This window comes from Sylvia atricapilla, chromosome 21, assembly GCF_009819655.1.
Source record: "Sylvia atricapilla isolate bSylAtr1 chromosome 21, bSylAtr1.pri, whole genome shotgun sequence".
NCBI lineage: Eukaryota > Metazoa > Chordata > Aves > Passeriformes > Sylviidae > Sylvia > Sylvia atricapilla.
The window spans coordinates 36-14,154 of NC_089160.1; the positions used below are offsets into that span (position 1 = coordinate 36).

Genomic DNA, 14,119 nt, shown 5'->3' on the forward strand with positions numbered 1-14,119 from the left:
CCCGTGACCTCTAGTGACCTTTGACCCCGTGACCTCTAGTGACCTTTGACCTTTGAACCCGTGACCTCTAGTGACCTTGACCCCGTGACCTCTAGTGACCTTTGACCTTTGACCCCGTGACCTCTAGGGACCTTTGACCCTGTGACCTCTAGTGACCTTTGACCCCGTGACCTCTAGTGACCTTTGACCTTTGACCCCGTGACCTCTAGTGACCTTTGACCCCGTGACATCGAGTGACCTTTGACCTTTGACCCCGTGAACTCTAGTGACCTTTGACCCCGTGACCTCTAGTGACCTTTGACCCCGTGACCTCTAGTGACCTTTGACCTTTGACCCCGTGACCTCTAGTGACCTTTGACCCCGTGACCTCTAGTGACCTTTGACCCCGTGACCTCTAGTGACCTTTGACCCCGTGACCTCTAGTGACCTTTGACCTTTGACCCCGTGACCTCTAGTGACCTTTGAACCCCGTGACCTCTAGTGACCTTTGACCCCGTGACCTCTAGTGACCTTTGACCTTGACCCCGTGACCTCGAGTGACCTTTGACCCGTGACCTCTAGTGACCTTTGACCTTTGACCCCGTGACCTCTAGTGACCTTTGACCCCGTGACCTCTAGTGACCTTTGACCCCGTGACCTCTAGTGACCTTTGACCTTTGACCCCGTGACCTCTAGTGACCTTTGACCCCGTGACCTCTAGTGACCTTTGACCCCGTGACCTCTAGTGACCTTTGACCCCGTGACCTCTAGTGACCTTTGACCTTTGACCCCGTGACCTCGAGTGACCTTTGACCCCGTGACCTCTAGTGACCTTTGACCCCGTGACCTCTAGTGACCTTTGACCTTTGACCCCGTGACCTCGAGTGACCTTTGACCCCGTGACCTCTAGTGACCTTTGACCTTTGACCCCGTGACCTCTAGTGACCTTTGACCCCGTGACCTCTAGTGACCTTTGACCTTTGACCCCGTGACCTCTAGTGACCTTTGACCCCGTGACCTCTAGTGACCTTTGACCCCGTGACCTCTAGTGACCTTTGACCCCGTGACCTCTAGTGACCTTTGACCTTTGACCCCGTGACCTCTAGTGACCTTTGACCCCGTGACCTCTAGTGACCTTTGACCCCGTGACCTCTAGTGACCTTTGACCTTTGACCCCGTGACCTCTAGTGACCTTTGACCCCGTGACCTCTAGTGACCTTTGACCCCGTGACCTCGAGTGACCTTTGACCCCGTGACCTCGAGTGACCCTTTGACCCCGTGACCTCTAGTGACCTTTGACCTTTGACCCCGTGACCTCGAGTGACCTTTGACCCCGTGACCTCTAGTAACCTTTGACCTTTGACCCCGTGACCTCTAGTGACCTTTGACCCCGTGACCTCTAGTGACCTTTGACCCCGTGACCTCTAGTGACCTTTGACCCCGTGACCTCTAGTGACCTTTGACCCCGTGACCTCTAGTGACCTTTGACCTTTGACCCCGTGACCTCGAGTGACCTTTGACCCCGTGACCTCGAGTGACCTTTGACCCCGTGACCTCGAGTGACCTTTGACCTTTGACCCCGTGACCTCGAGTGACCTTTGACCCCGTGACCTCGAGTGACCTTTGACCCCGTGACCTCTAGTGACCTTTGACCCCGTGACCTCGAGTGACCTTTGACCCCGTGACCTCGAGTGACCTTTGACCTTTGACCCCGTGACCTCGAGTGACCTTTGACCCCGTGACCTCTAGTGACCTTTGACCCGTGACCTCTAGTGACCTTTGACCCCGTGACCTCTAGTGACCTTTGACCCCGTGACCTCTAGTGACCTTTGACCTTTGACCCCGTGACCTCTAGTGACCTTTGACCTTTGACCCCGTGACCTCGAGTGACCTTTGACCCCGTGACCTCGAGTGACCTTTGACCCCGTGACCTCTAGTGACCTTTGACCCCGTGACCTCGAGTGACCTTTGACCCCGTGACCTCTAGTGACCTTTGACCCCGTGACCTCGAGTGACCTTTGACCCCGTGACCTCTAGTGACCTTTGGACCCCGTGACCTCTAGTGACCTTTGACCCCGTGACCTCGAGTGACCTTTGACCCCGTGACCTCTAGTGACCTTTGACCTTTGACCCCGTGACCTCGAGTGACCTTTGACCCCGTGACCTCTAGTGACCTTTGACCTTTGACCCCGTGACCTCTAGTGACCTTTGACCCCGTGACCTCTAGTGACCTTTGACCCCGTGACCTCGAGTGACCTTTGACCCCGTGACCTCTAGTGACCTTTGACCCCGTGACCTCGAGTGACCTTTGACCCCGTGACCTCTAGTGACCTTTGACCCCGTGACCTCTAGTGACCTTTGACCCCGTGACCTCTAGTGACCTTTGACCCCGTGACCTCGAGTGACCTTTGACCCCGTGACCTCTAGTGACCTTTGACCCCGTGACCTCGAGTGACCTTTGACCCCGTGACCTCTAGTGACCTTTGACCTTTGACCCCGTGACCTCTAGTGACCTTTGACCCCGTGACCTCGAGTGACCTTTGACCCCGTGACCTCTAGTGACCTTTGACCTTTGACCCCGTGACCTCGAGTGACCTTTGACCCCGTGACCTCTAGTGACCTTTGACCTTTGACCCCGTGACCTCTAGTGACCTTTGACCCCGTGACCTCTAGTGACCTTTGACCCCGTGACCTCTAGTGACCTTTGACCTTTGACCCCGTGACCTCGAGTGACCTTTGACCCCGTGACCTCTAGTGACCTTTGACCTTTGACCCCGTGACCTCGAGTGACCTTTGACCCCGTGACCTCTAGTGACCTTTGACCCCGTGACCTCTAGTGACCTTTGACCTTTGACCCCGTGACCTCGAGTGACCTTTGACCCCGTGACCTCTAGTGACCTTTGACCTTTGACCCCGTGACCTCTAGTGACCTTTGACCTTTGACCCCGTGACCTCTAGTGACCTTTGACCCCGTGACCTCTAGTGACCTTTGACCCCGTGACCTCTAGTGACCTTTGACCTTTGACCCCGTGACCTCTAGTGACCTTTGACCCCGTGACCTCTAGTGACCTTTGACCTTTGACCCCGTGACCTCGAGTGACCTTTGACCCCGTGACCTCTAGTGACCTTTGACCCCGTGACCTCTAGTGACCTTGACCCCGTGACCTCGAGTGACCTTTGACCCCGTGACCTCTAGTGACCTTTGACCCCGTGACCTCGAGTGACCTTTGACCCCGTGACCTCTAGTGACCTTTGACCTTTGACCCCGTGACCTCTAGTGACCTTTGACCCCGTGACCTCGAGTGACCTTTGACCCCGTGACCTCTAGTGACCTTTGACCTTTGACCCCGTGACCTCGAGTGACCTTTGACCCCGTGACCTCTAGTGACCTTTGACCTTTGACCCCGTGACCTCTAGTGACCTTTGACCCCGTGACCTCTAGTGACCTTTGACCCCGTGACCTCTAGTGACCTTTGACCTTTGACCCCGTGACCTCGAGTGACCTTTGACCCCGTGACCTCTAGTGACCTTTGACCTTTGACCCCGTGACCTCGAGTGACCTTTGACCCCGTGACCTCTAGTGACCTTTGACCCCGTGACCTCTAGTGACCTTTGACCTTTGACCCCGTGACCTCGAGTGACCTTTGACCCCGTGACCTCTAGTGACCTTTGACCTTTGACCCCGTGACCTCTAGTGACCTTTGACCTTTGACCCCGTGACCTCTAGTGACCTTTGACCCCGTGACCTCTAGTGACCTTTGACCCCGTGACCTCTAGTGACCTTTGACCTTTGACCCCGTGACCTCTAGTGACCTTTGACCCCGTGACCTCTAGTGACCTTTGACCTTTGACCCCGTGACCTCGAGTGACCTTTGACCCCGTGACCTCTAGTGACCTTTGACCTTTGACCCCGTGACCTCTAGTGACCTTTGACCCCGTGACCTCGAGTGACCTTTGACCCCGTGACCTCTAGTGACCTTTGACCCCGTGACCTCTAGTGACCTTTGACCTTTGACCCCGTGACCTCTAGTGACCTTTGACCCCGTGACCTCTAGTGACCTTTGACCTCGTGACCTCTAGTGACCTTTGACCCCGTGACCTCTAGTGACCTTTGACCTTTGACCCCGTGACCTCTAGTGACCTTTGACCCCGTGACCTCTAGTGACCTTTGACCTTTGACCCCGTGACCTCTAGTGACCTTTGACCTTTGATCCCGTGACCTCTAGTGACCTTTTGACCTTTGACCCCGTGACCTCGAGTGACCTTTGACCCCGTGACCTCTAGTGACCTTTGACCCCGTGACCTCTAGTGACCTTTGACCCCGTGACCTCTAGTGACCTTTGACCTTTGACCCCGTGACCTCTAGTGACCTTTGACCCCGTGACCTCGAGTGACCTTTGACCCCGTGACCTCTAGTGACCTTTGACCTTTGACCCCGTGACCTCTAGTGACCTTTTGACCTTTGACCCCGTGACCTCTAGTGACCTTTGACCCCGTGACCTCTAGTGACCTTTGACCTTTGATCCCGTGACCTCTAGTGACCTTTGACCCCGTGACCTCTAGTGACCTTTGACCTTTGACCCCGTGACCTCTAGTGACCTTTGACCCCGTGACCTCGAGTGACCTTTGACCCCGTGACCTCGAGTGACCTTTGACCTTTGACCCCGTGACCTCTAGTGACCTTTTGACCTTTGACCCCGTGACCTCTAGTGACCTTTGACCCCGTGACCTCTAGTGACCTTTGACCTTTGACCCCGTGACCTCTAGTGACCTTTGACCCCGTGACCTCTAGTGACCTTTGACCTTTGACCCCGTGACCTCTAGTGACCTTTGACCCCGTGACCTCTAGTGACCTTTGACCCCGTGACCTCTAGTGACCTTTGACCCCGTGACCTCAAGTGACCTTTGACCCCGTGACCTCTAGTGACCTTTGACCCCGTGACCTCTAGTGACCTTTGACCTTTGACCCCGTGACCTCTAGTGACCTTTGACCCCGTGACCTCGAGTGACCTTTGACCCCGTGACCTCGAGTGACCTTTGACCTTTGACCCTGTGACCTCGAGTGACCTTTGACCCCGTGACCTCTAGTGACCTTTGACCCCGTGACCCCGTGACCTCTAGTGACCTTTGACCCCGTGACCTCTAGTGACCTTTGACCCCGTGACCTCTAGTGACCTTTGACCCCGTGACCTCTAGTGACCTTTGACCCCGTGACCTCTAGTGACCTTTGACCTTTGACCCCGTGACCTCTAGTGACCTTTGACCCCGTGACCTCTAGTGACCTTTGACCCCGTGACCTCTAGTGACCTTTGACCTTTGACCCCGTGACCTCTAGTGACCTTTGACCTTTGACCCCGTGACCTCTAGTGACCTTTGACCTTTGACCCCGTGACCTCTAGTGACCTTTGACCCCGTGACCTCTAGTGACCTTTGACTTTGACCCCGTGACCTCAGCTCGGAACAAGAGCCCTGGAAAGACATCGGACCGGATGCTTCTGAAGAGAGATACAATTTCCGTGCCTGCCTGAGCTCCAGTGGCGATGGTCGATGCTGTCGGCACCTGGCCGAGGAACCGAGAGACTGGAGATGCTAAGAATGATGCCAGGGTTTTTGATATCCCGCTTGAAGGGCTACAGAAAATGAAATTGAACGCAGGATGCTTGATAGACACAAAGTGCACAATAGACAAGTGACAGGACATGCACCGGGACTGCTCTGCCCTGCACATCCCAGGCATTGGGAGCAAGCCTGAGACTTTACCTTGATAACTAACACCTGCAATAAGGCTGGCGAAGGGAAAATGCAGAGATACCCAATCCGAGGATCTCAACGACAGGCTAGACAACATGGCACACTGGATGACGTGACATTGAATAAAACTGTTCTACCCTGCCCACCTGTAGCTTCCATCGGAAGTAGAGACATTCCCTCCAGCTGCCTTAAGAAGCCCCTTAAAGGACATCCCTTTCCCATCTGCTACCTGTTAAACATGTCCCATGAATTTCCAAACCCCTATCATCCTATCTGCATTCCGTGGCCCGTGACTTATCTTTAGGATGTCCGTCAAGGTGAATCCTCATTGGAACTGAAATGAGTCTGCCTCAGAAGGCCCTGTGATTGTCGATTAGGCTTTTGGCTACAAAAAAGAAAACGAAAATCAATGTACAAATTCAGCAGCACGTGAGCCGACTCCCAATGAGTGGGCTTCTCACCCTCTCCAAAGTGTGCCTTGGACATCGAGTCTGTGGCTTCATCACACATCTAAGACTAAGGCTGTTACAATGTTTGGTACCTGAGTTAGCAGGGGGCAAAGCTGCACAGCAGTTCCATGAGCAGAACGTACGTGCTCACATTTATGTGTCTTACGTGCACTTGTGCTGTAAGAAACATAAATACATCTGCTATTACTTGTGAAAAAGCCTTGGGGGAGGCCCTCGAGTGGACATCCTTTCTCACTTTGCTGCCTTCAAAACCACTGAACAATAACTCCTATCAGGGTACCCTGCTCACAGTCCTTGACCTACCTCTCAGAAACCTTGATTTCAGACATTGCTTTTAACGTGTGGTGAATCCCTTTTGCGGCAGTCGATCGGCTGAAACGATCTAGAGCGTCACGCTTGACACAACCTAGAATTTCAAGAGTTATGATTCTCCTGAAAAGAAAATCAAGAAGTGCTCCAGAAAATTAAAAAAGCACCTTACTACCCCTAAATGCACAAACCAAAACCCTAGACTTCAATACTCACTGTATTCAATGATGGTCTCAAAATCCCAGTTACTTGTAGATGTCCAAACACACCTACTGCAGACAAGCTGAAAGAGCCTCTTCACTGAAATGAGAGGAGAGCTCTTATCCTGGCTGATTCCCAGAAGGGAATGAAGGCCTTTAGCCAAGGCTGGGGTTAATATACCCCTGATTGGGCCCACCTTCCGTTCCCATGATGCCCGGGAAAAGGGAGGAGGCAACTCCCACAAGGTATAAAAGCTTTCGAAGGACCTGCAGCAGTTTGGCTCCTCTGATTCAAGGTGAGTAAATGGCTTGATAGAGACAAATACTCCTTGAGGAAATAACACAGTTTTCCTTTTTTTGCTATAATTACTTCAGACTAGAGAGCAGAAATAAAACAGTATTTTGGCAGCATAGCTGGGTAGCTTGGGTAATTTGTTGTTGACTCAGGTAATTGTTCCTTAATGGCTACTATATAGTACTCCACGTGAGACTAAGTAGGGTGACAAAAAATAGCAACATCAGGAGTGGTGTAAGTCTCCTTGGCACCTCTAAGTAGGGATATCTACATTGTAATTAAAAATAAGAAAAAGATTAAACTCCTGGGCAGGGGTAAGGTTATGTATATCTCTGGCTTGCTGCCATCTGAGATAGCTGGCACTAGGGCGCTGGTACGAGTGCAACTGAACGTGCGGTCTTAAACTCTTAAAATGCTGAAACCGGTAAAGATTCCTTCAACTTGGAATGAGGATATGGGGTGGTTACTTCCACGGAAACCACAATATGGCAAATAAATGGCGTGTGTCCTTTAGACTTCTGCCACCAAGAATTCTGAAGAGATCAAGATTTTTCCCATATCCAAGCTGCCACAAGTGGGAACCCTGGGTGTCCTTGGACCGCCAAACACCTCCTAAAAACTGACCCCAGGAACCTGGGGGCTGAGTTTAGTTTCCCACAGAAAGGGCCACCATTCGTGCACCGAGCTCTGTGCCAGAAGTGGGCTTCTGCTACCTAGAATTCTGAAGAAACCAGGATTCCTCCCACATCCAGGCTGCTACAAGTTGGAGCCCTGGGTACGCTTCGAGTGCCAAACGCCTCCTGCAAACTGACATCGGGAACCTGGGGGCTGAGTTTAGTTTCCCACAGAAAATGGCCCCCGCTCCTGCAAAAATCTCTGTGCCCTGCAGTGAGCTTCTTCCTGCTACAATACAGAACGGTGCAGCGTTCCTCCCAGATCTGAGCTGCCGGAAGCTGGAAACTTGGCCCTCCTTGGAGAGAGAAATGCCTCCTGCAAACTGACATCAGGAACCTGGGGTCTGAGTTTAGTTTCCCACAGAAAATGGCCACCTTTCTTGCAAAGATCTCTATGCCCGGTAGCGGGCTTCTGCTAGCTAGAATTCCGAACAGTGCACCATTTCTTCTTGCTTTATTTATTAGTGGGTTTTACTTACACATCACTTTCAGATCTCACCCACACTCAGTGATAAAAACCTCTGAGCACAAAGCTTCCAGGCACTGCGTGTTCTTTTAAGATATCATTAAAGAATACCATTTTTCATAGCCTGACACGTGTTTTGCAACTAAGTTTCATTTTGAAGTTCTTTCCCTTTTTAAACTGTGTTTCCTCAAAGCTTCCAAAGTGTGTTAATGTTAAAATTCACCACAAGGAAGACCTGGAAAATGTCTTGCCATTCCCTTTCCTCCTCCCTCAAGCTACATCAGTGTCACAGAAGGTATTAGCACCTTTTCCAGAGAAGTTTGCCTCACTTTTGCTGTTGTCTGTAACAGCCGCAACGAAATATGCCTTCCTTGAAGTAGTTTAGCATTTACTGATCGGTTCTTTGTTTTGGCACTTCTGAGCCAGGGCCTGCGGGTCCTCCTGCAGCTGCAGGTCTTCCCTGACAAGGCTCCACTTGTGCAGCAGCAGCAGCAGCATCTCCCTGCTGGAGAGGACGCTGTTGTTCACCTCATCTCCCTAAAAGCCACGACAGCAGGGTATTCCAGCACGGGGCATAAGAACTCAGCCTGGCCAGAGCTACATTATTCTTTCAAAAGAAAACAAAACTGCCAAGTATTTTCCTGCGTGCCAATTTATAAGTACCGTTTTGGATCCTTACTGTCGGAATGGCCGGGAATTAGGGACATAGGACTTGACGCTAACTATGCATTGCATTTTATTTTATTCCCCAGGTATTCAAACCCCTAAATCCTCCTGTCAGAGCAATCTCATCCAAACTCAGTACTCAACACACAAACTGAAAGTGAAAAAAGGCATTCATCTACCAGAGATAAAGAAATCCTCCAGGCCTTAATAAAGTTCAAACTGGACAGAGGATGAACTGCAAACCAACTAAAAAAAAACAAGAGACCTCCTCTGCACAGGCTTCCTCCCTCCCCAGGCAAGGAACTGCATCCTCTCAGGGAACACCGACTTAGTCCTAGGCTGGCAACAGGAGAGGCACAAGGAATATTGTGAAGTCATTCCAATCTCAGTACTGTCCAAGCCTGGGAGAAAGCACTTCCTACACGGCTCTTGGAATTTTCTTGTCTGTCTCTTCCAACTTCAGTCCTGCGTTTTTCCTGCCGATTTTCCCTCAAGCTTTGGAAGGTCGGGCGGCTGCTCTACCCCCGAGCTCACGGCCAGAGGGCTGCGATGCGCATCGGCGAAGGGCACGGCGGAGAGCTGCGGTACCGCTCTCTGTCCACACGGTGGCAGCACTGCCTTAAGCCCAGGCCGGGGCTGCCAGAGGCTAGAGCTGCAGTACCGCTCTCTGCCCACACGGTGGCAGCACTGCCGCAGAGCTCGGCTGCGGGCAGCGCCACAGAGCGAAGGCAAAAAAGAACGTGGCCAAAAATGCCATCCCAAACCTCCTCTAAAATAAATGGCCCAAAAGACCCCCAACCACAATTGCAACAATTCTACCACTAATCAAATTCAAACCAGAAAAGCTTTTACTTATAGCTATGTTCCAATATTTTTGTATTCATTATGCTTATATTTTTTTTCAATACCATTTATCTTTTATGTTCATATCTATGTCTACTCTATATAATACATTATAATATACTTCACATGTAATAATATGTATTGTATTTACTGACGTTATTGATATTGTTTTGTATTTTATATTTCTATTTTTGTTACTTATACTTTTCTATTCCTGCATGTAATTTTTTAATTTGTGTTTAAAATATGAACAAATCAATGGTATTTTAAACTAGATGAATTCATTAACCTAACACATCAGAACCACAATTAATTAGAATTAAATTAGCCTGGTTTTCTAAGGGGTAAAGATTAAATTTTTATTTAAATAGTATGGGCATATTTTCTCTTTCTGTGTTTTTTTCTTAATAATAGTCAAAACTAAAGTAAAAAAATAAATAATTAAAGAAAATAAAAAATTAAAATATAGATGAAAAAATCTTAAAAACACCAAATTAACAAAAGATAACATGAAAAACCTCAACAAAATAAATGAACGTAAAAATTACAAAAATTAAAAAGTAAAAATTAAAAAATAACAAAATACAAAATTTTATAAATGCAGCTCTCTCCTCATGCCACTGCCTAACAGCTCCAGGAATTTCCTTTATTATGCAATATGGAAAACCAACCTGGTGCCTCCCACGAAATAAGGTTTTCCAGACGATTCCCAGTTTTGCCTGGAAACAAATTCTATCTTAGTGGGAAGCTCATTTTTTATGAGCATCCACACGTGTGCCGAGGCAGGAAAGAACCACCCCACTGTGTCCAAGGAACAGCAGCCAGGCCAGAACTGAAGTTTTAATAGCATTCGTGTCATTACAAATACAGCAAATTGAATTTTACAAAGAGATGAATCATTACAATTAAAGACGTAGCAAGTTTTCCTGGGAATTCACAGAATTCTGTGGGTATGGTGCTAAACAATGCCTGATTTACCAACATTAATTGGGTAAATTTCCTTGGAAATATGTTCTAAGATGTACAAAAATTCTAATTAGGATGGAAAAGTGTAAAATATAAATATTCCCTTGTCGGGGGGGGGGTTTCTCACCCGAGCTTTAGGTGGTTTAAAGTCCTTGGCCTTCTAAAAGCCCCAGGTCGTGTCAGTGTAAAAAAAGCAGAGTCCTCAAGGTCTGTTTTCAGATTTCTCGTGTTGTTTATTATTCGATATCTCAGAATTTTCTCTGCTCCCAGCCGAGGTCCGGACGGCAGCTAGGACACGAGGCGACTCCTGCCTCAGGGGATGTCCCCTAACATTTATACAGATAACTACGTACTGGTTATTTACTATTTTGTGCCAATGCCCAGTGCCCACACTAGAAGTGACATTCCACTTCGATCCAATCCACTCTAACTACTTTGTGCCATCACCGCCCCAAAAAATGGAGGATGAGGAAGACATGTACATGAGGTACCACCCAAATTCCACCATCTTGTCCCCATTTACTTCTATTCTAAATATTCTAAAACTACTGAATTCTATATCGTCTACTGTGCTAAACTACAACTTTCACATCCTGGAGGTTTGTAATTCCTTTTGCAATGTTGGAAGCTTTTCCCATGGATTAAAATCAAACCCGGTGTTTTCCTGGGCTCTGTGCCAAGGTCTCCGAGCCCCCTGGACCGGCTCCACGACCCCCTGTCCAGGGCTCAAACTCCTTTCCTCGGGTCCCAGGCCATCCAAGGGGATGTCCTGGACTCCAACATTCCCTTACTAAAATCAGAGGGAAAAAACATCAAATAAAAGGAAAGAAGAATATCTAAATCCCAGCTTGCCCAGAAAACAAGCGCAGGAATTTCTAACATTGAAAACTTTTGGAGCAGTCATCAAGTCGGTGGAAGTTCATGGAACGATGATTTAAAATCTGCTTCCTCTGCTCTGACTTTAAAGTGAAGTGGGAATTCAAAAGGTCTAGTTATTCCTGTTCAAGAGTTATCTGGATTTTGTGGAAGTAACAATCCAAAGAAATGCCAATGTTACTTGTATTTGACATCTGAAACTCCCTGCAGAGCTGGCAAGTTCCAATGGAACAAGAGCCACAATGCCTAGAAAAACATAAGTCAGGAATTCTATTTACAAATACAGAGAAGAGGAAGATGACACCAGGAACACACTGCAGCTGAAAGCAATGATTTATTGGAAAAGGCAGAAAGTCAACCTGACAGTCTCTGTCCAGTTATGGCCAAGCAATTATCCAGGAGTCAGAGAGAAAAGTGGGAACCTTGGACTGGGATAAGGCCTGCCAGCACCTTCACTTCCTACCAGCTCTCTCCTTCTTGCCCTGCAACCACCTGCAAGAGGAAAAACAACAGCAATAAAGTTTCAAACGTGGCCAGGACGCCCTTGCTTCAGGCAGACTCAAGTGCAGCTCCCAGGCAGAGAGGCCGGGCCGTGCCTCGGGCAGCTCCGGGAATCCGGGATCGCCCGTGGGATCCGAGGGCCGGAAAAGCGCACCCGCCTGCCGGGTTCAGTGCTGGGACACGGCGAGGCCTCGGCTCAGGGGCAGAAGTTGGAGCCGGGACTGCAGGAGAGCACCCCAAAGCCCCGTCAAACATCCAGCACTGCACGCAGCACGCTCCAGCAGAAACTCGGGTGGGATCCAAGGCCCCCGGACGCTCCGTGTTCCTTGCCCTCGGCAGCTTTGCCAGGGCCTCCCTCAGAACACTGACCTCACCGTGCAGCTCCTACAAAAGAGGAGAACTCACGGCAATCACCCAGCAATCCACGGATCTCCAGTATTATTAAGAAGCAAAGCTGCAGCAAGATGCATCCAAACTCCACTGCAAACCGGCAGGTCTCAGGAGACGCAGGAATTTATTCCGGAGGGGTCACAAGTGTCCCTCAGCCAGCCAGGATTTCTCTCAGGCTCTCTCCACTGCTCTCTGAGGACACAAACAGCAGTTTTTCCCTGGAGCTCCCCTTTCCACCAATGCAAAGACTTCTGTTCTCCAGCTCCAGGGTCAGGAAGGAAAACAGGAATATTATCATTGCACAGACTGGCCGGGAGAGTGTGCCTGAGGCAGGAGCACCAGCTCCCAATGCACTGCTGCCTCTGGATTTCTAAACGGTACCTTCCATCCTGCCCTTCCCAGCACCATTCCCTGGGTGCCATGTCCACAGACACCTTCCACCATGCAGTTTAAAACCCACAGAAACCAAAAAAACAAGATCAAAAAATCAATTCGCATGCTTCTGGTCTGGAGAGAATGAGGGAGGTCTAAAATCTATATTTATTTCCGAGCACTAGAGCAATTTTTCATGACCTTGAGTATGAGTGACGGGCAGCAAAAGCTGATCAACACCTTCATTAACTTATCAGCAGAAAAAAAATGAAGTTTTAAGTTTAGTAAAGATCAAGTTCTGTTGCTAAAAACTAGGGAGGTGGCATGTTGGTGTTAGTGCTTTAACCTTCTGACATTAGAGAGTATTTGTACAATAAATTCATTATTGAATCAGCTAACTTTAAAATAAGATTTTTTTAAAATAAGGTTCGCCAAAAAAAGTCCTGAAATCAACATATAAGCTGCACAGCTATTTTAAAAAAAGCTGTATTTGGTCTGTATAACTTGACAGCCCCTCAGGTTTTCAGCCCGTACCATTTATTTTTTACCAAGTTGATGATGAAAACCTTGTAGAAAGCACAAAAAAAATTCCAGGACAAAGCTGGTCATTTTGCCAAGTACCCCCAGTGTGGAGCAGTGTCAGCCCCAAGGGTTTGCTCCCTCAGCCCAGCCCGCAGCAGGCTCCAGCTGCTGCCCAGGGAGGGTTAGCAAGGGACTCACTCGTTTGAAGCTGTAAATGCAGGTGGCCTGCACTGGACTGCCAATAAATGTGAAATATGTGACTCTTGTCGAAAACTGACTGACCTTCTCAGGGGGGCACCCTCACCAAGGATAGGGCACTCTGCCATGGATTTTATCCAACTGCATCTGAAAGAAAGTTAGGACAAAAGTCAAATTGCTGCAGGGTAACTTGACGGCTCCAGACATCTTGTGGCAACCTAGGAATACCCTCGACAGGCCAGCTACACCCTACATCAAAAATTTCAAGGCCCCAGGCCTTACCCTATTACCCCTACACCCAGACTGAGCAGCAAGGCAGAGCAGCTCCGGCCCAAACACACACAGACACCCGTGACACAGGGCAGGACAAACGAGGGGACGCAACAGGGACAGAAATCTCTTGGCGAGACGAACGACCACAGGACCGAGAGAAGTCGGGATGAGATGACCGAGGTAAGACTGAGGGTGAGCTGACCAGGCTCAGAGAACCCTGCAGCAAGATGATGCCAATGGGATGATTATCCCAAGAACCAAAAAGATGGATGCCCGAGAGTCCTACGGTCAGAATCCTCTACCTATCTTTGCATTCCTACAAGACCTAATCCTCAAGAATGGATCGTGGCAGTGCACAGCTGTGGACA

The 14,119-nt window shown here is 49.4% G+C and overlaps 1 long non-coding RNA gene across 1 annotated transcript; it reads right to left on the bottom strand.

Annotated features, from left to right (window-relative positions):
* Positions 1 to 11,403: 11,403 nt before the first annotated feature.
* Positions 11,404 to 13,554, bottom strand: LOC136370411 (uncharacterized). Its single transcript, XR_010745176.1, has 3 exons — positions 13,479 to 13,554; positions 11,855 to 12,380; positions 11,404 to 11,741 (listed from the first exon to the last, which is right to left on the bottom strand). It is a non-coding gene; the product is annotated as an uncharacterized lncRNA (long non-coding RNA).
* Between the last annotated feature and the right edge of the window lie 565 nt (positions 13,555 to 14,119).